The 24,352-nt window shown below is 40.1% G+C and overlaps 1 pseudogene; it reads right to left on the bottom strand.

Moving 5' to 3' along the window:
- Positions 1-21,855: 21,855 nt before the first annotated feature.
- On the bottom strand, positions 21,856-21,970 carry LOC128422945 (uncharacterized; annotated as a pseudogene).
- Between the last annotated feature and the right edge of the window lie 2,382 nt (positions 21,971-24,352).

Raw genomic sequence — 24,352 nt, 5'->3', positions numbered from 1 at the left:
TAGAGTTACCAGACGTCCCCGGTTCCTGGGGACAGTCCCCGGATTTGCTAATCACCCCCATATACTTCTTCTTAATTGTATTTCACTATTAATATACATCTTCTTAATTATATTTCAGTTCAACAATTACTGTGATAAAATACATATTTTGTTATGTGCAAATGGCTTTAGATACCTATTAGGTCCATAAATTACAATATAGCATATATTCAACACAAAAGACAGCGAAAATTTGTTGTTGATAGTGGACACCTGGACATATTACCTTCAGTAGCTTAGGGCCTCATCAAACCAAACCTAAATCCAGCCCTGAGTTCCATCCCTTTATTTTAATAGCTGCATCCTTGATTCTGTTCTCGATTGAACCAGCATGAGCTTTGGAAAGATGCATATATATATATATATATATATATATATATATATATATATATGTGTGTGTGTGTGTGTGTGTGTGTGTGTGTGTTGTTGTTGTTGTTTTAGTCGTTTAGTTGTGTCCGACTCTCCATGACCCCATGGACTAGAGCACGCCAGGCACTTCTGTCTTCCACTACCTCCCGCAGTTTGGTCAAACTCATGCTGGTAGCTTCGAGAATACTATCCAGCCATCTCGTCCTCTGTCGTCCCCTTCTCCTTGTGCCCTCCATCTTTCCCAACATCAGGGTCTTTTCCAGGGAGTCTTCTCTTCTCATGAGGTGGCCAAAGTATTGGAGCCTCAGCTTCACAATCTGTCCTTCCAGTGATCACTCAGGGCTGATTTCCTTCAGAATGGATAGGTTTGATCTTCTTGCACAATAAATGAGGGGTGATCAAAGAATGAAAAGGAATGTGTCTGCCATTTTCCAGTCTGCCATTTCGTAGATACATTTTTCCCTTTATCCTCTCACTCTCAGGAGTTGCACCCTTAATTTCCTGTAATTCAGCTGTTCATCTCCTTCCACATGCCACTTTTCTCTCTCTTGCTCTTTCTCTCTCTCTCTCCATGTCCATCTTCACATCTAACCCATCCCAATTTCTTCTGCAATATTGACTGTCCTTTACCCTCAGCTTCTCCCCTGATTTCCCTACAGTTTGTCACAAATTCTACTCATATTGATCAAGAGCAGAACTCTGATGTATTGTTAGCAGAGTAAAAACTTAAACACGTTGCAGGATTCCCAAAAATAGACCAGAGGCAATTAATATTTCACCCCAGTTCCTCCTTCAATCTCGACCGGGATTGCTTAGTCAGCCTAGACTACGAGAGAGCCACATTGCCAGAACATAGAGGTATGCAGGACCCTCCCAAGAGACTACTGGTAATCTGGTACTCTCTCTACACAATGTTTGCCTGTCAAAATAACAGGCATCTTGCTTCTGCTCATTGATATTAGGCAAGTGCCTTCAGTGTATTGTTTTGGTTAGGCAAACCTACCTAGGGATATCATTTTTGACATGCAATTTATTTTATGACACATATTTTTAACGTTGGTTTCGCTTATATTTTGATACATTGCAGCTTAACTTGCTTTTATTAATAAATTTTATCAGAATTTCTTTCAATAAATATTTTATACTCTATGGAAGCCACCTAGAGTTTATGACTAAATGGTATATAAATCCTGTTAAATAAACAAAAGCAATTAAATTCTCTTGGATTCTATCTGTTGCATAGGAAGTTTACTAGAAAGGAAAGTTCTCAGATAACCAACTTTTGTTTCAGGCAGATTGGTTTGCTTTTCTTAAAAATAAAATAAAATATGGTTATCAGTCTAAACTTAAAAGTGGTTGCAAAAGTAACATTTGATAAGAAAGGAATTTACAATGGAAAGAAAAACGGAGGTGTATGATGGATTACATGGAAGTACATACTGTCTTGATAATATATCCAAAATAAGTATCTGAGACAAAACAAAATACAGCGAATTCAAACGAATGAAAGGTAAAGTTAAATCTTTCCTATCTTCAGGTTCATTTAACCAAGGCAATCTTTCTAATTTACAGCAGGCATGTGGGACGTTTTATCCTGATAAATCCCAAAGAATCTATCGAGCAAACAAATTCAATCCATATTAGCTCTTGGTCTATTTGCTTCTTTCTTATATCTCATTTTTGTATGATTTAATAATAGGTGTGATCTAAAAGTGTAGTCTTCATATTCCACTTGAAAGTAGCCTTTGTGTTCGTACCCAGTACATTTCTGAATTTTGCTTTCCAGAATGCTGCCCTCCAGAATCTGGAATCAGTTTAAAGCATACAAAGTCCTTTAAAGGACAGTGCAGCTTTATCGTGGGTAACAGGATTTACAAATGAAAATATTGCAAGATAAATAAATATTAGAGATTCAGGAGAACATGGTAAATGCTCTCCATCCAGACACAGTATGTTCAAGTGGAGTGCAAAACACCCATTCTTGGTGTTGTCTTATAAAGAAATCATTCACAGTGTTCCCTAGAAAAGCCAATTCCAACCTTGCGTCCCCCTACATTTTTGGACTACAACTCCCATTATTCCTAGCCAGTGGTCAGGGATGATGGAAGCATCTGGGGACCCGAGGCTGGAAAAGACTGCCCTGGGAGGTCCCCAGTCGCATCCAAAATAGACCTAACAGAATTTCAGTGGGGAATTCTGCACATTTCTTAAAAATACAGTACCGCTACAGTGGGATTAAGGATGGATGGATCAGTCTTAGTTCTACTCCCACATCAACCTTGCTTGCGTCCATTCATAAATCTGTTCTCTTTTCACGTTAACCTGCAAAATAAATAATAATAATGATGATAAATTAAAGTTCATATGAAAATATGTTTCATATTTAGAAAATACAGTGGTACCTCGGGTTAAGAACTTAATTCGTTCTGGAGGTCCATTCTTAACCTGAAACTGTTCTTAACCTGAGGTACCACTTTAGCTAATGGGGCCTCCCGCCACCACAGCGCAATTTCTGTTCTCATTGTGAAATAAAGTTCTTAACCCGAGGTATTATTTCTGGGTTAGCATAGTCTGTAACCTGAAGCGTCTGTAACCTGAAGTGTCTGTAACCCGAGGTACCACTGTACAAATAGATATACTAATTGAAAAAATATTTGATCTCAAAGTACACCTTTGTAAACTTATCATGTCCCAATATAACATATACGGTACAATATAATGCACATTGGAATATTATTATTCTTTTGCCAAGAACTGTATTTCAAAGTACAGTCGCACCTCAGAAGTCGAATGCCTTGCGACTTGAACGTTTTGGCTCCCGAACGCCACAAATCTGGAAGTGAGTGTTCCGGTTTATGAACGTTCTTTAGAACCCAAACATCTGACGCAGCTCCCTGCAGCCAATCGGAAGCTGCGCTTTGGTTTCTGAATGTTTTGGAAGTCGAACAGACTTCTGGAATGGATTCCGTTTGACTTCTGAGGTACGACTGCGTGGAGAAGTGTAAAATCCAAAGATAATTACATTCCACTCCATGTATTAGTGTGCTAGTAATTTGATCTCTCTCCTTTTTTTAATGGCAAAACTTGAATTTATATGTCTACTTACAGTACTTCACAGCAACCATTAAAAAAAGACTCTGCTCATCCATGTATTGATTTCTATCACCCTTTAAGGGCCTTCACCTCTTCTTCCACCCTTGCTTTTCTTTTCTTTTTCCTGTTTAAGTGAAGGTCCTTGTATACAATTAAACTAATAGCTAAATGGATGAAAGATAAACTTCGTTTAATCAATTGATGCACTGGTGTGAAAGCATATGGAACACATTTATTACCTCTTTATGTCCAAGATGGATATTTTTCTCCATCCCACCCCCCGCCTTTATTGTACTTGCATTGTAACCAGACAAGGACAATCCTCAAGATGATAAATGAAGTGGCAGCCATTTTATAACAATGTGACCTTGAGTGACACTGATCACACACATGACTGACGTGGAAGCTGAACGTTCGTAAATGACAGCTGGAGGAATAAACAGCAATAGAACTCCTAATGTTCAAAACAGACCACCTGATACATAAGGTATCAGTCATCTTTCCTTTCCCTTTTCTTCTCTGAATGGAAAATATGTGAGTTTAACTTCTGTACAGTGGAGGGAGATGAAAAGAAGAGGCGGTGAGTGGATTGAATAAGAGAATTGTAATGATCCGGGAAATATTGTGATATCAAATCAGTTGTGAATGAAGCCCAGTTGGGGCATAGAATATATAATAATAATAATAATAATAATAATAATAATAATAATAGGGTGGCTAACAAGCAATAATAAGAACAAGTTGAATGAATGCAACTTAAAAACAAGATTAAAATACAACAATTAAAATATTGGGGGAAAAGTGAAATATTTGGGTATAAATATGACAGCTAAGAACGTGAACCTATTTAAAGATAATTATGAAAAAACTTGGACAGAAGTGAAAAAAGATTTGGAAATTTGGTCAAACTTGAAGCTTTCCTTGTTAGGTCGAATTGCAGTTATAAAAATGAATGTATTGCCAAGAATGTTGTTTTTGTTTCAAGCATTACAAATAATGGATAAAATGGACTGTTTCAAGAAGTGGCAAAAAGATATATCTAAATTTGTCTGGCAGGGCAAGAAGCCCAGAATTAAATTTAAGATATTAACGGATTCAAAGGAAAGAGGGGGGTTTGCCCTGCCAGACTTTAAACTGTACTATGAAGCGGCAGCTTTCTGCTGGCTAAAAGATTGGCTACTTCTTGAAAATACAGACATTTTGGATTTGGAAGGTTTTAACAATATTTTTGGGTGGCATGCATATTTGTGGTATGACAAGGTTAAAGCACATAAAAGTTTTAAAAACCATATTGTCAGAAAAGCACTATTAAATGTCTGGGTCAGATATAAAGATTTGCTGGAAAACAAAACTCCAAGGTGGCTGTCGCCAATGGAAGCTAAGGCAGTTAAAAAGTTAAATATGGAGTCGAAGTGGCCAAGATATTGGGAAATTCTGGAAAAGGAAGGGGACAAACTGAGATTGCAGAGTTTTGAGAAATTAAAAGGGAAGGTGAGAGATTGGTTGCACTATCACCAAATAAATGAAGTGTTTAAATTGGACAGTAAAATTGGCTTCCAGGTGGAAAAATCAAAATTGGAGACTGAATTGTTAGAATCCAGTACTAAGAATTTGTCAAAAATGTACAATTTGCTGCTGAAATGGAATACACAAGATGAAACGGTTAAATCAACTATGATTAAATGGGCTCAGGACATTGGTCACAATATTTTGTTTGCTGATTGGGAAAAGTTGTGGACCACCGGGATGAAATTCACGGCATGTAATGCCTTAAGAGAAAATATTATGAAAATGATCTATAGGTGGTACATAACCCCAGTCAAGCTTGCAAAGATTTACCATTTGCCTGATAATAAATGTTGGAAATGTAAAGAAAAGGAAGGCACATTTTTTCACCTTTGGTGGACGTGCCCGAAGATTAAGGCATTCTGGGAAATGATCTATAATGAACTTAAAAAGGTATTTAAATATACCTTCCCTAAGAAACCAGAGGCCTTTCTCTTGGGTATTGTTGGCCAAGGGGTGTTAAAGACGGATATAACTTTCTTTATGTATGCTACAACAGCAGCTAGAATACTCATTGCAAAGTACTGGAAGACACAGGATCTACCCACACTGGAAGAATGGCAGATGAAGGTGATTGACTACATGGGCTTGGCAGAAATGACGAGCAGAATCCGAAACCAGGGAAGAGAAGCAGCGGAAGAAGAATGGAAAAAGTTCAAGGACTATCTAAAGAAATATTACAAAATTAATGAAAGTTAGAATGATGTTGGACTGGAAAGTAAATGGTTACTATTAGCAATGGTTAAGACAAGGAGAATAAGGAAGATTAGCTTAAATTTAAAGTAAAATAAGGGAAGATTTGCTGAGTAATTGATTAGAATCTGGAATACAGAAAAGGGAGGCATGAGGAAGTCGGGGAAGAAAGGTATAAGAAATTAAGATATGAAATGGTACTCGTTTTTTGTTTTGCTTCTGTTTTTGTTTGTTTATGTATTTGTTGTTTTTATGTTATGTTTGTGTGGTTATAAAAACTGTTTAATAAAAAATATTTAAAAAAAAAACAATTAAAATATTGAAACATTAAAATCACAGGAGGAGAAAGGAAAAAGAAAAAAAGAAAGATGGGGAGGGGATCAAACTGGCTCCAAGCCAAAGGCCAGGCAGAACAACTCTATCTTACAGGCCCTGCGGAAAGAAATCAGATCCCGCAGGGCCCTGGTCTCATGAGGCAGAGCGTTCCACCAGGCTGGAGCCTGTGTTGAAAAGTCCCTGGCTCTGGTTGAAGCTAATCTAACTTCCTTAGGGCCAGGGACCTCTACGGTGTTGCTATTTATGGACCTTGAGGCTCTCCGTGGGGCATACCGGGAGAGGCGGTCCCGTACGTACGAGGGACCTAGGCTGTGAAGGAGTGTATTCCATATAGAAAAAATGCCAAAAGTGAAATGGGCCAAGCCTCAGAAATGTCTAATTATATATATGGAGACACTGGCTTGTCATCTCTAAGAATGCATGTTGTGCTATGGGGTCTGATCTCATCTGGATTATTATTTTACAAAGGTACCCCCCTGTCCCAGAGGGGCGGTGTTGCAGGCAGGCCACGCGTTCTCCCCGTGTACAGCGGGGAGCGTGGCGATGCCACCCACGTCACAGGGAGTCCTGGCAGCGTCACGCCCCCCAGCCGACCAATCCAGTCGACCGGGGTGTGTGGCTTGCGTAATTTAAGCAGCCTCACGCATCTCCCACCCTCCTGCCCTGTTTTCATGTTTCATCTCGGCCTTGCTATGGACAACGGTTGGTCGCCTGTTGAGGGGGCCAGGTAGGAATTTCCCCACTTGGCAAATTGGCACCAGCCATGGGGTATTCACCTGCCTCATAGCAATCATCACAACTTTGTGAGGATTGGCGGTTAGGCATCGGTAAAACCTGGTTTATGGGAGGGGAGGTTGTGGCCATCACCTGCCCCTCCGCTTTAAGGGTATTCTGTTAAAGGGATCTAGGGGTGTGGATCTTGTCCAAAGCCTGGGTAAGGGTGAGGGCCATGCCATGACCCCATTGGGGACCCTGGGGGAGCTCTCAGTTGATGTACATCAACAGGGCTGCCCCTACTGGTGGTTGACCCTTACTAGACTACCTGCATGGTGGGCAAGAGTCAGATATAGTCAGTTCAATTCCAATGCCTAAGTCAATACTGTTATGTACTGAAGTTCTCACCCTGGGCCAGCAGGGGGATACTGTAGATAGTTATGCAAATGAAGGATCGAAAGTGACGTTCAGTGATTGGATAGTTTTTATGCAAATGAAGGATCGAAAGTGACGTTCAGTGATTGGCTAGTTTTAGAAAGTTGCTACAGTTACGTTGTTCTGGAGCTCTATATAAGCAGGCTGACTGAGCTCTTCAGTTCAGTTCTGCTCTGGCCTCGGAATAAACAAGAGCTGTTTGAAGAATCGCTGTGTCATCTGATATGTTCGCCCACAACTTAACAAATACCACTCACATTCTATAATCAATAAAGTTGTGGCCTTCATTATCCCATTAACCTGAAATACTGGTGTCCGTGTGTCTTATTATTCAACAAATGGGGGAGGGCTCGGAGCCTTGACATGCAATAGAATTCATCGCAACATCCACTGATGCCATTGCCACAATCTTTTGCTCACAGCTGCAGCAAAACAGGCAGCACCAAGGGACATGCATGGGACATCATTTATATGTGAACAATTTAGCACCTGAATCTATACTTTCCCTTCATCTCGGAATGGCATGCTAGTGCTGTCCGCTTACCCCTTCAGCTAGCTACACAGCAAGGTAATCTAAAATCCAATGATTACTGTTGTGAATCACCCCACAGGACCAATGCCTGCCAAAAGATCTACAAGACCGTTATATGTTTGCTTGATATTAACAGCAATACCACCTTCCATCCAGAACCTAGTGCAAGCAAGGGACTAATGATGCCCAGTGCCCAAATCATCAACAGTCTGCTTTATAGCAGTGTCTCTGCTATGGAAATGCAATACAAATGGCTCTAAATAGCTCAAATCTGTACCTGGTGGTTTACTTATTACGTAGATGAAGAATTGGATCGTTTCAAAGCCAAATTATTTTGTCTAAATGTCAGATGGAGTGAGATGGAATCAAGTGGAACAGAATGGGGGGGGAGATGGTTTTGTGAAATAGTCTGCTTAGTTCTTTGATGTTAACCTTAAGTTTTTATTTTTTATTTTGCAGGGGAGAATGTAAATATATTCTTCTCAGTTATATGTTTATGAAAGTAAAGTTCTTTGGAATATGAAGAGTCTGGACATTGTATAGTCTTTACGAAGAAGCTATAAATCACCTAGAAGTGTCTCCACCCCCATCGTTCAGCCCGGACACTGAGATCCAGCTTTGAGGGCCTTCTGGCAGTTCCCTCACTGCGAGAAGTGAGATTACAGGGAACCCTGCAGAGGGCATCAAATTCAGACAGCACCCCATTCCAAAGGAATTCACTTCCTTTGCAGTTTTTCCTGCATCTGATATCAGTGATTGACAGTTAAGTGAGACATTCAAATTCTTGAGCATGAGTAGGCAAACTACAGTTTCCGAATCTTGCATCACTATTCAGAATCGTTATGTCTTTCAAAAGGTGATGCCTGCCTCTGGTTTCACTTCAAGTCTGATGTCCTTCTTGCACACTCATTGATTTAGACCATGGTATGTTTCTTCCTTCATTGTTCCCTCAGCAGGAAGGTGGAAGGGTTTGTGTGTGGGAAGCTAAAGAGATGGGTAGGCAAACTAAGGCCCGGGGGCCAGATCTGGCCCAATCATCTTCTAAATCCGGTCAGTGGACAGTCTGGGAATCAGTGTGTTTTTACATGAGTAGAATGTGTCCTTTTATTTGAAATGCATCTCTGGTTGGTTTGTGGGGCCTGCCTGGTGTTTCTATATGAGTAGAATGTGTGCTTTTATTTAAAATGCGTCTCTGGGTTATTTGCAGGGCATAGGAATTCATTTATTTCCCCCCCAAAAATATAGTCCCCCCCCCAGGTCTGAGGGTCAGTGGACTGGCCCCCTGCTGAAAACGTTTGCTGACCCCTGGTCTTGAGGGAAGTCTTCAAAAAGCAACAACTGAAAAGACAGTAGACATGGTGCTTGGCTGATATATAGCAGGAAGGGGTTCCAAAGGGAAGATGCCATCACACTAAAGGCCTCATCTTGATACCAGGTAGAATGGCAGACCCTCTGAGTGCCCCTATTGTCCAGGGACAGTTCAGGATTGACAGAAGCTGTCCCAGTTTTTCGATTTGATCCCAGAATGTCCTGCTTTTCCTTAGAATGTCCCTATTTTCATCAGAGAAATGTTCGAGGGTATGGAGTTATTCGACCCCCTGAGCCAAGGAGATATGTAACTACACAACCTTTAGAAGACATCTGAAGGCAGCCCTGTATAGGAAGTTTTTTAACGTTCAATGTTTTATTATGTTTTTATATATGTTGGAAGCCACCCAGAGTGCCTGGAGCAATCCACTCAGATAGACAGGCTATAAATATTAAAATTATTATTGTTATTATTATGGAGTAGGGCATCCCTATTTTCATCAGATAAATGTTGGAGGGTATGGGATGGATCTTGATATAAGATGTCATATGATAATATGATATCATATGATAATACAATATAAAATGATATAAGATGACTTGAAGTTAGCTCAGTAGCTAATATTGATAATAATATAAATGATATAGATCTATATATCTATTATTTATATTGCTGAATTGAATATAACTCTCTCTCTCTCTCTAAATATATATATATATATATTTCTATGCTGCTTTACACTCACATGAATCACAAAGCAGCTGGCAAGAATGAATAACAATACCAGTGCTTTTTTTCAAGAGATACTCAACAATACGCAATACCAGCACCTCTTTTGGTTGTTGTTAAAAAGCGTGGCACTTTCAGTAACAACTTCATGGTGAGTACTGGCACCTATTTTTTTTATTTTTTTAGAAAAAAAGCAGTGAACATAATAGAACATCACAAATGCAACATGAATCCGATTAATTAACAAATCATCCGTACAACAACCACGTTCTGTAAAACACTGTTAACAAAACAACTAAAAAAATAAGCTAAACAGCCCAACCACAGCAAAAGTCATACTACAAGATTCACAAAGCACTAAAGGTAAAGGGACCCCTGACCATTAGGTCCAGTCGTGACCGACTCTGGGGTTGCGGTGCTCATCTCGCTTCATTGGCCAGTGAGCCGGTATACAGCTTCCTGGTCCTGCGGGCAACATGACTAAGCCGCTTCTGGCAAACCAGAGCAGCACACGGAAACGCCATTTACCTTCCCGCTGGAGTGGTACCTATTTATCTACTTGCACCACTTTGACGTGCTTTCGAACTGGTAGGTTGGCAGGAGCAGGGACCGATCAATGGGAGCTCACCCCGTCGCGGGGATTCAAACCACCGACCTTCTGATTGGCAAGTCCTAGGCTCTGTGCTTTAACCCACAGCACCACCCGCGTCCCTTTTTCATAAAGCACTACAGCACTCATAACCCACAAAACAATATTAACATTAACAAACTAGTAGCCAAAACCAAAGCACTGTTGAATTCACACACACATTCTCTCCACACCATGATTCACAATCTTCTTTTCGTTAAAGAATTATTTAGACTTTTTCCATTTTAAGTTTTGCATGCATTCATCATGCTATCATACTCAGATATAGAATTCCCAACCAATCTTCTGTTGACATCCTATATTGCTTCTTTTGATCCACTACAATGGGATGAAAATTAAGTAGGAAGCGAGAGGAGACTACTTTAAAGGAGATGGTATTAAGGTAAACTTTCAAGTAGGGACAAACTTCTGAACAGCAGTCGAAAATGTAAGCGAACTGAGAGGGATGAAAGAAGGGTGGAAGAAAAAAAGGAGATGTCTCGATCTTCCACTCTGTTCATCAAAAGACAGACACATATGACTTCTTCTATCCTACTTAAAGTAAAACAATGACACTCCTAGCTTGCTATCTATTGTTATGGAATTTCCTGATACTTCTTTATATCTCTTAATATCTGGTATGGGTTTATTCTTGTACTTTATTATACCAACATGATACAAACAAGTTCCACTTTTCAAAAAATATGTATCTTATTTGTCCTCTCTTGCTCTTATCAGGTTTGTGAGTTCAATCATATACACCATCTCCCAGACTTCTGTGAGCCAGGAATTTATTGATGGTGAAAGAGGGTTTTTCCAGTTTTGCAAATTTCCATTTGTGCTGCTGTTACTAAATATGTTGTCACTTTTTGGTCTCCATCTGGTGCTATGCCTTTAAGATATCCAAATATTGTTACAAATGGATCTCAATGGAGGTCCTGATGAAAAATACGTTTTATTTCTATTAATATGGATTCCCAGTATGTTTTGATGATTGGGCATTCCCAAATTAAATTAAAGATGTTTGTGTTTGGCATTTTATATCAACAGTAGCACTTGTTTGTTATTGTTTATATTTTGTTCTACCTAGCTGGTGTCAAATACTAGTGAGTCATAATCTTAGGGGGGAAATATTTGAGCTTCATGCAAATAAAATAAGTTACTTTAAATTGTTTTTAATATGGTTTTAATGCTGTAAGTAACTGTTACGGTGAAGTGCAGGTAACAAATAAAATAATTATAATAGCATTTAAAATAATTAAAGCATCAAAAAACACTAAGAAAATATAAAGATATTTAAAACAATCACTTTCCGTCATAGCTGATAATTTCAAGGTTGCCAGAATCCCCTAACTGCGGCCCTCCAGATGTTTTGGCCTACAACTCCCATGATCCCTTGCTAACAGGACCAGTGGTCAGGGATGATGGGAATTGTAGTCCAAAACATCTGGAAGGCCGAAGGTTGGGGATGCCTGTCTTAGATCCTAAATGCCTGGATAAATAGGAGTATTTTTAAGTTCTTCTGAAAGTTAGTAATATACATTTTTTGACAATTGTGTGCATTAATGTAATAAATATAATTATATTCAATATAAATATATTCCAATATTTGCAATACAAATATTTATATGCAAGAGAAATATTATACCCAAAATCAATACAAGAGACATAACTTTGGAGTCCGGAATCTCTGTTATTCATTGAAAACATTCTTCACTTGAAATGTAGGCTAAACATTTTATTGTACCTTGACTCCAATTTTGTTGCCTCACAAGGGTCTGATAAAATTGCCTAAGGACCTCAACCAGCATCGGTGCCATCAACCATAAATTCCCCCGTATAGGGGAATGAGAATGAGAATAAATTTTGAAGCTAGGCCTGAACAACTTCTCCTTGAATTATCTTGACAAGCAAAATTAGCTGACTCAATACCTCGATAGTAGTCAAGTATCCATATTTATATACAACTTCAGGAAATGATGCATGTAATGTACTTACTTGTTTATTTCCCTGTAGAGACACGGGACATAATGTGGTGGAAGTTAATGGCGCCAGTGCCTCACAGCAGTCAATGGAACTAAGATCCACACTTAAATGTTTGTTCTGTAGATTTCAACAAGATTTATGGTTGACCAACCTTTACTGGATTATATCTAAGGACAGTGTGGCCATTTGTCCTGTCCCAAAAAATGTGTCATTATTTGTTGTTGCCAGCTTTATTATCTTAGGACACATTTAGAGATCTAAAAAACAGTTGGGTGCACCACAAAACATCCCTGAGTGAATACAAAATATTTCCCCTCAATATTTATTTTCACAATAATTCATTTTGGTGCAGTTGTTTTTTAAATTGATCTTCTCAGTAGGTATGCATATAAATATATTAAAGACATTATTATTATTATTATTATTATTATTATTATTATTATTATTTATTTTGCATCACCTGACTTGATGCCTCGTGTGGGGGAACCTTCCACACCTTCTTCTTCTTTGGCAATCACTTGTAGCTGACTAAGATTGCCTTCCATAAACAAGGTTTTAACAATGAGTCCATAAGTGACTGTGGAGGCCAATTCTGGATCCACACACGTCCTTCCACAGTGGAGACATTGGTTGGTTTCCAGGTGGGAGTTTATCACGGTGTAGATTTGCCAAGCTTGCCTTCCTCTTAGCACGTTTCTCCCTTGCGTCCTGAGTTTGAGTGTCTTCAAAGCCTATGACACCTTGGTGAATGCTGTTTTCCAGCTGGAGCGCTCGCAGGCAAGTGTTTCCCAATTGTTGGTGTTTATACTACATTTTTTTAATATTTGCCTTGAGACAGTCTTTAAACCTCTTTTGTTGATCACCAACATTATGCTTTCCATTTTTAAATTTGGAATAGAGTAGTTGCTTTGGAAGACGATAATCAGGCATCCGCACAACATGACCAGTCCAGCGAAGTTGATGTTGAAGAAGCATTGCTTCAACACTGGTGATCTTTGCTTCTTCCAGTACACTGGCATTAGTTCACCACCCTAAATCCAGCACTGATCTTGCCATAGCCAGACTAAGCAATCTTAGTGGATCACATAGAGGTAAAGACTCTCCTCCCTGGAAGAGAGGGGAGTGGTTGTGGGCGGGAGACCGAGCTCCGCCCCTGGTAGGGGGCCTTAGCCCCCTCCCCTCCTTACCTGGCTGGTGCCCATGCCCACCGGAGGCAGCCAACCAGGTGCCTCCGGGGGGCGTGTGTAGCAGCTTAATGCTGTGGCACCAGCTCCGCCTCCTCCTCATTCGTCGTCGTCCCTCAGCGAGTCACCCACCCTCCACTCCCATTTAGCTCAGGGTCTAGGTTTTTGGCCTTGCTATGGACCTTAGGTTGGTCGCCCCGGTTGTCTGGGGGCCCTGGTAGGAATTTTTCCATTTGGCATTAGGCTTTTTGGTTTCTTCGCCTACCTCGTAGCAATCGTCACAACTTTTGTGGTATTGGTGGGTAGGTTAGGCATTGGATTCATGTGTTGTGCTGTGTCAAGGGCTAGGTGCGGCCATCGCCTATGCTATCTACCGTGGGTTATTCCGTTAAAGGAATCTGGCGGTCGTGTATTCCGTCCGATGCCTGCTTGGTGGGAGGCCATGGCACGACCCTCGGTGACATCAGGGGTGAGCCTATAGTTGGATTAGCATCAACAGGCTCCACCTACTGTTTGAATAAACCCACCTCCTATAGTCATCCAATGCCTAAGCCAATACCTTTTCACTGCTGTAATCAATAAAGTTGTGGCCTTTCCTTGCCCATTAACCTTATATCACGTGTCCTTGTGTATTTATTTCACTTAGCGGGGGTCGGGCCCTCGATCCACAAGTTGTAGATTTGTAGTGTGCAAATGTTAACTTTCAGAAATATGGCTTTCCCCCTCTCAAGAAATGCTCTAGAAATGCCATGGAAATTATAGTTTTTGGTCAAGATGCAATTAAATGAGATGGATGTTTGAAAAATAGAACATCATTTTATGGCTAAAGTACTGCATAATATACTAGACACATCTGGCAACGGATATGCAGCTGAAGTGCTGCCATATTTATCCTTAGCAGCTGGTATTTCATTGGAAGATAAAGCTTTTTATAACACAAGCAAACACTCTTGTTTCCTTAAAGCTATGTAGACATTTCTAGGGATTTCACAGTGATGGAACCTAAACTGAAATTTGGGGGTGAACTGTCTTGGAAATGATGGAGCGCTCATAAGACTTATTCACCATCAAAATGTAGTGATTTCATTGAAAGAAGTTAGAAAAAATGTACCAGCAATCTTCATGAAAAAATGACAGATACGGAAGAAGCAAGGGAATAAGTAAGGTTGTAGAGTGCCCTTCAGGTGTTGTGGACTATATAAACCAGGCATAGGCAAACCCCAGCCCTCCAGATGTTTTGAGACTACAATTCCCATCATCCCTGACCACTGGTCCTTTTAGCTAGGGATGATGGGAGTTGTAGTTCCAAAACATCTGGAGGGCCGGAGTTTGCCTATGCCTGATATAAACTCTGAAGGTTTCATTTGTAGTTATAAGAGAGGAACAGCCAGGAATCTTGTTTTGCCAAATGCAAACAGGTTCTTTTCTCAGTGGATCTATGATCAACAACAAATCACTTTGGGAAAAAGGCTGAACTTTATTGAACAAAATGGGCTTCTATACTCGCATGCAACAGTGCAAAACCGCCCCAAACAGAGACAACCAATGTCTCCCCAAGCATATGCACACAAATAGACAATTCCCCACAACACATTTACCCAAACAACCAACATACAGTATCAGACCACTAACCCAAATCTCTCTTCCTAGCTGCAGGGAGCCGAAGGAGGAGCAGCAGGAGTGTTGTTGTTGTTGTTTAGTCGTGTCCGACTCTTCGTGACCCCATGGACCAGAACACGCCAGGCACTTCTGTCTTCCACTGCCTCCCGCAGTTTGGTCAAACTCATGCTGGTAGCTTCAAGAACACTGTCCAACCATCTTGTCCTCTGTCGTCTCCTTCTCCTTGTGCCCTCCATCTTTCCCAACATCAGGGTCTTTTCCAGGGAGTCTTCTCTTCTCATGAGGTGGCCAAAGTATTGGAGTCTCAGCTTCAGGATCTGTCCTTCCAGTGAGCACTCAGGGCTGATTTCCTTAAGAATGGATAGGTTTGATCTTCTTGCAGTCCATGGGACTCTCAAGAGTCTCCTCCCCACCATAATTCAAAAGTATCAATTCTTCGGCGATCAGCCTTCTTTATGGTCCAGCTCTCACTTCCGTACATCACTACTGGGAAAACCATAGCTTTAACTACATGGACCTTTGTACGGTTGCCATTTCAAAAAGTAAAAACCAGGTCACCCCGAAAGTTGAGCTTTTTTAAGGAAGACCCCAAAATTGTTGAGCTGGGGGTTTTTTTTTTGGACTTAAGGTGGCCTTAAATGAAGGGTTAATTGTGGAAGGCCACCTATGCCTTCTCAACCATCTTCCGCATTTCCGCTACAGAACTATATCTTTGCTTCCTCTTTCCCCCTTTTCTGTGATTCATCAGCAATGAAAGCACAAAATATAATAATCTAACCATCAGCTAGAAACCTCAGGGGTCATTTGAGAGACCCAACAGAGACTATCATGCTATTGAACTGCCATGTTTCTGTGACTTTTCTTTGCTCATAGGCTGGAGTATGAGCTCGGTCAGCTGGAATTAGGCTACCCCAAACAAATCCCTGGAGCCAACAAAAGATGTATCTTGGCGTAATTCACAAAAGAGGCTGTAGGTTACACACTTGGAGACTTTTCAGCAATGTTTCTGGTTTTATTCTCTCTCTCTTTTTGCCTTTTCCCTTGGGATTCTTTGCTGGAGCTAGCAATCGCAACAAAACTAATCTATTTTGATAGGAGTATCCTTTATAGAAACCAAATCAAACTAATTTCCTTTGACTGCTCTCCTCCCCCTCCAGTTTTGTATAATAAGCCATCTGGCTTAGCCAAGATTTTCTTTAATTTTCTATCCTTGTCCTCGTGGTTCTCCGAGACATGATAAGATCCAGTAATACAAAGCTCCCCCAATATAAATCCTATGAATAAAATACATTGACAACAGGACTGACGTCGTCTCACTTCAAAGCAGCAATGAAAGAGGAAACTTGGAACACATTTGTTGCATGGAAGTTTTTTGGGAGAGTAACAAAACGTTCAAGATTATAACCTATAATATTGCCATTAAATGGACTTGAATGCTCCGCTGTGTGCTTAATTCTTATTAATTTAAATAAAATATTTCTTTGTCTGCCTTTCTGTAGCTTATGCCTATAGTATCTTAGGTCTAGCTGGTGGTAACCATGAAATTCAGCAGTTGTACAAAGAGCTTCTTATACTCCCTCCATGATGTCAAGACTCATATAGAGGTGTACAATATATATTTCAAAGGTGTGTGGAAATAATGAAGATGGACATGGGAGAGTTCAATTCAAATCCCATCTCAGACCTGATACTTAGTTTGAACAGGCCTCACTGTATCAGAGATGAGGGAACATGTGGACTCCTCATTCGCCCAAGCTAATTTGGCCAATGGTCAAAGATGATGATGGAAACTGCAGTCCAATAATATTTGGAGGCCCATTATAATAATCTCAAAACTATTTGGAGGGCAAGTGATAAAAAATGATGAGCAAAGAAGTACAAATAATTTTGTGAATGAAAAGTAGCATATGAGTGGGTTGGACTTGGCAAAACAGTGGTGGAGAAAGGCAAAAGCCTACTGGGAAATGATATATCATGAAATGGGGGGGAAATGTTTAAGATAACTTTTATTAACAAACCAGAGGCTTTTCTTTGGGGAATTATGGGACTAGAGATACCTAAACAATATAAAGATATATTTATGTATGCGACCACAGTCACTTGAATCTCATTTATCCAAGGATGGAAGGAAGAAAAGAAGAATGGCCACAGAAACTACTGGACTATGCAGAAATGGCAAAGCTTACCGGAAAAATAAGAAATCAAGATGACCAAGTTAAATGTAGAGTGGAAATTGTTTATTGAATATTTACAAAAATATTGCAAACATTAGCAGGATTAATGAAAAAACATGCAGTGATATTAAACAAATATTGACTATATGTGATAAATAATAGGTTTAATTTCAGTAACAATATTATAAACATAAGGAACTGCAGAAAGAGGGGGAAGGGAAACAAAATATGATATAAGTAATAACTTGATTTTCAATAGTTTTTTGCTTTTTGTTTGTTGTAAAATGAAAATTATAAATAATTTTTTTTAAAAAAAAACAATGGTGGAAAAGAAGGGTAGCTTCAAAGACAAACAAAGAAACAAAACATCTTACATGGCCCACACAATAAGAGGCATTTGTTACCAGATCTCTCAAACACAAATTCTGGTTGTTAACCTGTTAGCTCTGCTGAAAGAACTAGTCCAATGCGATGGAATGAGTAAGGCAAGGGAATTTGAGTGCAATTTTTGCATTCAGCCTTCATTTTCTTCTTTCCTCTCTGTGTTTGTGTGTGTGTGTGTGTGTGTGTGTGTTTGTTCTAGCTCAATGGAATGTAAAAATCATGCTGGTCTCAGCATGCACAGTCTGTAGTCATGTCAGCTGTTCTTTTCCATGATAGAGAAAGGGGGTGGGCTGTTTCTTATCATCCTTACTTTAAAAGGAACAACAAAGTGCTGAGCTCCTTCCTGCGCCTTGGTTCCTTCCTCCGCATCTACATCAACAGGATGTTATTTTCCACCGTTGCATTGCAAAGATGCCCTACGCTTCTTTTTAAAGTTTTGAGATAATGTCCTCCTGAAAAACAGCTGATTGACAGCCCTGGAGACTGAGAATTTGTGTTTATACACATGAGGAATGACAAGCACAGAAGCTTCCCTGCAGTTTTGCCAATGAGACTTGATGCTGTTTTGGAAGATCAGGGGGGAAGGAGGAGAGTTCTGACTCTATGCCCTATCAATCAATAGCCTCTTTAATCTGTAAAGAAGAATGCTGGTTGTAATTGGGGAGAGGGAATTGTTAGGCAATCATGTGTCAGATTCTATTGTGATTTTTTCCTTAACTGCCTCAGCCAAACAGTGATCCCTACAGACATCTGTGACACCGCCACTATTTACTCTTTGCTTACCATAGGAAGCAGATATGATATCCAGCATTGATTCCATGGAATACTTAAAATTGGCTTTAATTGCTTATGTATTCATTATGGATTATTAATAGCAGCATGTGGGTGTACAGCTTGTTTATCGCCAGAACCTGGGGACCATTTAGAAAGTTTGAATAATCAGGATAAGCGTCACATTCCATGGTTTTTCCCACGCATAAAATACCTCTGTGTGTATCAAGCCCACACATGGTGCCTACCAGAGCCTGGAAAGTTTATTTAAAAAAGAACAAGTTATAGTTCCAGTTCGGGACGCGGGTGGCGCTGTGGGTAAAAGCCTCAGCGCCTAGGGCTTGCCGATCGAAAGGTCGGCGGTTCGAATCCCCGCGGCGGGGTGCGCTCCCGTTGTTCGGTCCCAGCGCCTGCCAACCTAGCAGTTCGAAAGCACTCCCGGGTGCAAGTAGATAAATAGGGACCGCTTACTGGCGGGAAGGTAAACGTCGTTTCTGTGTGCGGCTCTGGCTCGCCAGAGCAGCGATGTCACACTGGCCACGTGACCCGGAAGTGTCTCCGGACAGCGCTGGCCCCCGGCCTCTTGAGTGAGATGGGCGCACAACCCTAGAGTCTGTCAAGACTGGCCCGTACGGGCAGGGGTACTTTACCTTTACCTTTATAGTTCCAGTTAAACATGTCCCAAAAGGAGCTAATTTCAGTTCACATTCATCCTTTCACAAAACAAGGTAGGTTGGTTCATGTTCAGTTAAGTTTCAATTCATGTTCATTTAAATCTGATCCTCTGTAGTAGTAGTAGTACTAGGAGTACTAGTACTACTAGTAGTAGGACAAAACAACAGCAAATTAAATCAGAGGACACCAAGCTCTTAACAGCATTAAGCACACCCCCGGCCACTGGGAAGTGGATTTCCGAGCCGGACTGGAGACTGGGTTTTTTTAAAAAAAAATTATTTGGTGTGCGTTGGAAGAGGGGTAGTCTTATACAGTGAGTATATCCCACACTATATTTTAACTGGAAAAGTTGGAGGTCGTCTTAAATGCCCAGTCGTCTTATACGCCGGAAAATACGGTAGGTTTTTTGATTAAAAAAAATCGAAGAGAATTAACTTTGAACTAGAAACCAATCAGAGTTCTCCACCCAAATGAAATTAATTCAGTTAAGTTAAGCTGACAATTATGAGAAATCGTGTCCCCCCTTAAACTGTCTTAGAGTGACATTGAATTCTTCCTTTTGGATAAGTTCTGGGACAATAGAAGCTGAGCAGTTGTGCTGTATGTTTGTGTTAGGGAAGTATGGTCTTACTGCCCTCTGTTTGTATGGACCAGATGAGGTAAACCTCATGAGATGAGCGAAACCTCTTTCATTTTGCACAGCAAATCTCACACACACAAAAATTCAATCTAAAGCATTTGAGTATACCCATAAACATGGGCCATTTTGTGCTCAGTTCAGTAATATCAATGAAAATAGACACCGGCACAATATAGCTAAGTTCAGTTTCTTTGATACACTTTCCCAGCAGTAATGACCTACATGGTCAGAATCAGGAAAGTATATTTATCTACAACCTGCCACTCACTGGGACTTAGATGTATAGTCAATCTTCTAATATTTCCAAGCCTCCTTTATGACACAGCACAGTTGTTAAGGCATCAGCTAGAGCTGGCATTTCTGGCAGAGAAAATAGCCTGTATCTGCAGTCTGCTGAATGTTTTCCAATCACAAATCTGAATTGCCATCGAGATGGTTGACACGTTGGGAATTTTCCAAATGAACACACTGTACAAGCAAACTAGTAGCTCACAACAAACAGTATCATAAGAGGCTACTTCCAGTATGGCAACAGCTTGAATTGGAACCTGTGCCAACTAAAATATAGTTCCTTGGAGGATTTCATTCCGGCAGCATAAATGAAGGGTCTTGCCTGTGATGAAACTTGGAAAGAAAGAAAGAAAGAAAGAAAGAAAGAAAGAAAGAAAGAAAGAAAGAAAGCTGATGAGGGTAAAAATCACTTCCTTTGGAAAAAACAGAAGACAAAAAGAGCAATGTGTTTTTTGTGATAAACTGCATGTATATTTAAAGACTCTCTAAGCCAGACTATGTTATCACCCAAAGGATTTACACTGAAGAAATGATTCACACATTCAAGTACATCACTTAATGTCTTAGCACTCAGTCATGCAGCACTCAGTGACTCACCACTGAATGTGTGAAATGTCTCCCTGGAAAAGTATTACGTTTGAGGTGATGGCAGGTAACACGAAACTATTGCTCTCTCCGTGATGTCAAAGGGTGGCTCATTCACCCAAGTCAACACTGGATGGTACGCTCTTTCAGTGGTATCTGTGGTAGATCTGAAATATAATGGGCTTTGATGCTGTTCCTCCAGAGATTGCACAGGCTTTTTCTGAAATGCTTTTTTAAAAACGAACTTTGGTTTCAGAATACATATGCTACGTAGTTTGCTTCAGTCACAAAAGTGAGTTGTTTAATCTCTATTTTATTTATGCCCATTTTTATACTTGTTACTACCTCTAGAGCTCGAAGCAATTTGCAACATATAAACAAATACAAAAGCAATTAAATACAAGGAAATCCATATCAACTGTTTTACAAAATAATAATAAATAATAATAATTTTTCATTTATACCCCGCCCTTCCCGGTTCAGAAAACTGGGCTCAGGGCAGCTAACAACAAACTTAATTGATGCAATAAAAAACAGCATAAGTATAAAATTTGAATAACAATAAATTCAGAATCAGTTTACGGGGAAAATCCATCTAATAAACATTAGATGATCACCGGGGCTAGTTGGCTAAATTAGTCCTATTTGGGCCAGCGAGGAGATCAGGGGAGAATTAGCTGTGGGATCCCAGAGTGGGTAATCTTCATAAAAAGGGGAGGGGGAGGGAAGGAAGGGGAATAAAAGATCAGGCTAAGTTCAAATTAAAAGTCAGGTGGAATAGCTCTGGGATATTATATTTATATAAAGAAATATATAAACTGTATCCATGCACATCATGTATCCATGTGCATTAACTCCCTGACTCTCTCTAAGCAGAGAGTATTACGACGCAGTGCAATGTAAAATTTCAATCAACATAGCACGTGTCATTCATAAAACCATTCAGCCATCCATTTCATGAAGCCACTATCTCAGACACTATCTCCTATTAACCAATCACTCATTCAATAAACACCCATATTCATGCCGTGTTGAGAATTGGTTTTTTGGAGGGACCCTTTTATTTACACAGCATAGACACTTCCCCAAATCCTCTCTTACAAAAAATATGGAACGTTTCATGAGTTTGCATGTTATCCTTGCGCAGGGGCCATGCTAATCTTCTCCACATTGTTCCAGTTTGATTATATGTGCTCTTTTGTTTTTGATGCAGCCACAAGTGCATACCCTTCAACAGGGGCAGAGGAAGGGGGTGGGGATGGGCATACCACTCCAGGTGTCATCACTGAGGGGATGACAAAATGCCGGGTGGCCCTCACTGTGGGGCCTGCAGCGTGCCCGAGCCATGCGTCTCTCCTGGGAGCGACACAGTGGCTTGGGCACCCCGGGCTCCATGTTGCCCCAAACGGCCTGCCAAAATTCCCTGCCCAATCAAGTACCTGTATTTGCTGCTCTGTCATGAATTTCTTCACCACTTTTGATGTGTGACTGCAATATCCCAGTACCGTCAGGATACCTCTTTTCCAGCTCTGGAATAACTCTCTTTCGCAGAACCTCAATATATTGTGGCGAGCGCATCATTCCTTCCATTGGCTGCAGGCTTCCGACACCATAATGATCAACTGACTTTTCGTGTTTGTTTTGAGTACAGGATTATGAGTAAGATAGAAAACATGCTTTGTTTCAATTAATTTGCACAAGGGTGTACTTAGTTAAACCCAGTGTTTTTTTTCTGGGGGTACGCATACCCCAAAACATTTTGTGACTCTAAGTTTGGCCTCATTGAGGGGCAGTATTTCAGTATGTGTAGGAAAATAAGAGTGCCCCCAAACATTTCTTTAAAGAAATAAACCGTTAAACCGTTAAAGAGTTAAACCGACTGTCTGGGCCAACTCCGGTTCAAAGATAAAGTCATGGGAATTAAAAGCATCAACTCATCAACAGTTAACACCTGGGCAACACATTGAGCAGGCACACAGGTTACCTGGAGAGACTCTTCCTCACCATGTTAAGGTGTACTGTATGGAATTTCTATTTAAACTATAGTAATGATTTCTAAATTTGAATCCATAAATATAAATTAGCATATGCAGGTGTTATGTAAATCTGTTTCTCTCTCTCTCTCTGTCTTTTCCCTTTGGTGATACCTCTTCTTCTGCTTTGATGTTGGTTCGTTCATTACAGATTCCATAACAATAAGGTTTATAAAAAAAAATTTGGGGTCTGAAATGTATTTTGATACGCACCTCCTGGATTATTAATCTGTGGATTGGAGCTTGGTTACGCACCTCATTTTGCTTTTCTCAGATGTTCTGAGGGAGGTCTCAACACAAAGAGCATATGAAAATACAGTTAAAATGCATCTTTGTGAGGAAAAAAATGCATTTAAAATGTGTATTCTGAGAGAAAATAAATTTAAATGCATTTTAAATGGAAATATATATACTGCAGGGATGTGGGTGGTGCTGTGGGTTAAACCACAGAGCCTAGGGCTTGCCGATCAGAAGGTCGGCAGTTCGAATCCCCACGACGGGGTGAGCTCCCATTGCTCAGTCCCTGCTCCTGCCAGCCTAGCTGTTCCTAAGCACTTCAAGGTGCAAGTAGATAAATAGGTACCGCTCTGGCGGGAAGGTAAACGGCATTTCCGTGCACTGTTCTGCTTTGCCAGAAGCGGCTTAGTAATGCTGGCCACATGACCCGGACGCTGGCGGGAAGGTAAACGGTGTTTCTGTGCACTGCTCTGGTTCACCAGAAGCAGCTTAGTGATGCTGGCCACACGACCCGGAAGCTGTACGCCAGCTCCCTTGGCCAATAAAGCGAGATGAGTGCCGCAACCCCGGAGTCGGTCACGACTGGACCTAATGGTCAGGAGCCCCTTTACCTTTTACCTTTATATATACTCCTCCAGAATAATGATAAAGTGGGCTGGATTGGAATTATGAGAGGACACATGTGAAAGCAGCACAAATGAGATAAAGGTTGATTTCCCTCTTCCCAAACTTGCAACAAATTGTTTTAGCATAGTGCCTCCGACTCTGATTCTGGGCTACAGCCAATTTGAATCACAAGTCTTGTTGCTGCTAAGACTTTAGGAAAGGAAAAAGGCACTTTTTTATTTTTATTTTTTATTAAATATTTATTGACATTTTCAAGAAACACACAACAAACAAAAACAAGAAATAAACAAAAGAAAAAAAAACACAAAAATACATAATATTCAAAACTAAACAAAAAAATAGAAAAAACACATAAAGTTTCTGATACTTATTATTCTTAACCTTATTTCTCAGACCTCCTCACACCTCCCCTTCTTGTATTCCAATTTAAATTGTCAGTTCAGCAAGTCCTTAACTTATTTCTTTACCTTAACTTAAACATTTGTTCTAACATACTATCGTTTTACTTTACTTCTTTTTTCCATTTCCTCAATTTATTTTTAACAGCCTTATTTTCAATTAATTAAAAAAAACAAACCAATTTTACCTTATTAAAATCACACATCAATACTTATACCTCATTAATTATTCTTAAACCTTTTTCCTAAAGTCGACCAAAATTTCCCTTCCACGATTTACCCAATTTCCTTACCACTAACAAAA

This window comes from Podarcis raffonei, chromosome 10 (genome assembly GCF_027172205.1).
Source record: "Podarcis raffonei isolate rPodRaf1 chromosome 10, rPodRaf1.pri, whole genome shotgun sequence".
Classification (NCBI taxonomy): domain Eukaryota; kingdom Metazoa; phylum Chordata; class Lepidosauria; order Squamata; family Lacertidae; genus Podarcis; species Podarcis raffonei.
This window is presented reverse-complemented; position numbering and strand designations above follow the sequence as displayed.